Raw genomic sequence first — 3,049 nt, forward strand, 5'->3', positions numbered from 1 at the left:
TTTTTTTTTTTTTTTTTTAAGATCAAGTTTCACTCCTGTTGCCCAGGCTGCAGTGCAATGGCAGGATCTCGGCTCACCCCAACCTCCACTTCCTCGGTTCAGGCGATTCTCCTGGCTCAGCCCCCCGAGTAGCTGGGATTACAGGCATGCACCACCATGCCCAGCTAATTTTGTATTTTTAGTAGAAATGGGGTTTCTCCATGTTGGTCAGGCTGGTCTCGAACTCCTGACCTCAGGTGATCCGCCCACCTTGGCCTCCCAAAGTGTTGGGATTACAGGCGTGAGCCACTGCGCCCGGCCTAATAAACTTTTTTTTGTTAAGAGATGGGGTCTTGCCCTGTTGCCCAAGCTGGAGTACAGTGCTATGATCATAGCTTACTGAATCCTTGAACTCCTGGGCCCAAGCAATCATCCCATCTCACCTTTCTGAGTAGCTGGGACTATAGGTACATACCACTGTACCTGGTTTTTATATTTTTTTTGTAGATCTCACTATGTGGCCCAGCCTGGTCTTGAACTCTTGGCCTCAAGTAATCCTCCTGCCTTGGCCTCCCAAGGCACTGGGATTACAGGCATGAGCTACTGTGCCTGGCCCCTTTATAAATTACCTAGCCTCAGGTATCCCTTTACAGCAATACACTAAACACCTACTAAACACTAAACACTAAACCCGTTTAAGACAAAGGCCAAGCCCAGCACAGTCATCTCACTTGGCGTTCAACTAAACTTCTCCAATGCAGGAAAATGGCAAACTAAACAATACTACCACAAAATGTGACTATAGACTAATAGACTGTGCTGCTAAGGACAAGCTCTCTGGCATCCAATTAAACAAACAGCCAGGAAAAACTGAAGTGATAGTTAACAAAGCTTAGGAGAAAATGACTAGGCTTAAGCCATTTTCCCAAGCACGACCAAAAAAATGATTATAACAAATAGGATATAATCTGCTCACTTTTCATTCTTGTTATATCCCTGTGAGGTGGCTCCCATTTTTAGATAAGGAAACCAAAGGACGGGAAAGGTGGGCAACTTATACAGCCATATGGCTGTTATACAGTAGACTAGGATTTGAACACAAGTCTGAATCCAAACCCCATTTTCTCATCTTACTGCTACATTATGCTGCCTTCCATCAGCTGGTAGGTGTATGTAATAAAAAGACATGGGGACAAACTGACATCATGTCCCTCCTGAGGGGATACAATTGGAATTTCACATAGTATTTTTGCCAAAAATGTTTAGCTGGATTTGAATAATTAGGAAACAGACACAGGCAGATTACAGGACATTCTACAAGTGGCCTGGACTATTCAGAAATGTGGACTGTATGTATTTGAAGCTAAATTTTTTTTTTTTTTTTTTTTTTTTGAGATAGAGTTTCACTCTTGTTGCCCAGGCTGGAGTGCAATGGCACGATCTCGGCTCACTGCAACCTCCGCCTTCCGGGTTCAAGCGATTCTCCTGCCTCAGCCTCCTGAGTAGCTGGGATTACAGGCATGAGCTACCACACCCAGCTAATTTTTGTAGTTTTGGTAGAGACGGGGTGTCTCCATGTTGGTCAGCCTGGTCTCGAAATCCCGACCTCAAGTGATCCACCCGCCTCGGCCTCCCAAAGTGCTGGGGTTATAGGCGTGACTCACTGTGCCCAGCCTGATGCTAAACTTCTTAGAATAGAATGGAATTGTGTTTATGTAGGAGGCAAAAGTCCTTTTTCTCAGATTTTTGCTGAAGTATTCAGAGGTGAAGTAACGTCTGTAGATATATAACATATAAACAAATGTGACAAACTATTAATTGCTTTGAAATTTACTAAAACAAAGTGTAGGAAAGAAAAAGGCTAGAGACCCCATCTAGGGTAGAAGCCCTGTCCATCCAAGTCAAGCTGTGGAAGGATCCTCATATTTATCATCTACTTCTTTGTTTGAGACAGAGTCTCGCTCTGTTGCCAGGCTGGAGTGCAGTCGCACGATCTCGGCTCACTGCAACCTCTGCCTCCCAGGTTCAAACAGTTCTCCTGCCTCAGCCTCCCGAGTGGCTGGGACTACAGGCGTGCATCACCACGCCCAGCTAATTTTGTATTTTTGTAGAGATGGGGTTTCACCATGTTGGGCAGGCTGGTCTTGAACTCCTGACCTCATGATCCACCCGCCGCAGCCTCCCAAAGTGCTGGGAATACAGGCATGAGCCACTGCACCTGGCCCATCTGCTTCTTTAGGTAGAGCTAGGATCCACCTACTAGATGTACCTACTTTTTTTTTTTTTTTTTGAGATGGAGTTTCACTCTTGTTACCCAGGCTGGAGTGCAATGGCATGATCTCGGCTCACTGCAACCTCTGCCTCCCAGGTTCAAGCGATTCTCCTGCCTTAGCCTCCCGAGTAGCTGGGATTATAGGTGCTCACCACCACACCCAGCTAATTTTTTGTATTTTTAGTAGAGATGGCGTTTCACCGTGTTGGCTGGCTGGTCTCAAACCTCGGACCTCAGGTGATCCACTTGCCTCAGCCTCCAAAAGTGCTGGGATTACAGGCGTGAGCCACTGTGCCTGGCCAAGATGTACCTACTTTCTCCAGCACAGCAAAGGAGTTGATTCAATTTGCCTGATGGGTATGTGTGTGAAGAAAGTCTGATAAGACAAAATCACCAGTAGACTGAATTTATCTAGTCACTTTTGCCTCCTAGTAACATGCCTTGTGATTTTTGTAAGTTTGCTTCTTGTGAAAATTATTTCTATTATTTTAGATTAAGGGTGGGCAAACTTTCTGCAAACAGGCAAATAGTAAGTACTCACTGGTCCAATTACACTATGTCATTTTAATGCAAAAGCAGCCATGCATAAGGCACAATGTGAATGTACCTAATGCCACTGAACTACAAACTAAAAATTCATCAAGATGGCAAATTTTATGTATGATCTTACCATAATTTACTAAAAAGCAAAAAAAAGAAGCCACAGATAATATGTAAATGAACAGGGAGTGTGACTGTGTTCCAATAAAACCTTATTTATGGACACCATATTCTGAATTTCTTTTTTTTTTTTTTTTT

The sequence above is a fragment of the Mandrillus leucophaeus genome, unplaced genomic scaffold (assembly GCF_000951045.1).
Source record: "Mandrillus leucophaeus isolate KB7577 unplaced genomic scaffold, Mleu.le_1.0 Scaffold628, whole genome shotgun sequence".
In the NCBI taxonomy this organism is placed as follows: Eukaryota; Metazoa; Chordata; class Mammalia; order Primates; family Cercopithecidae; genus Mandrillus; species Mandrillus leucophaeus.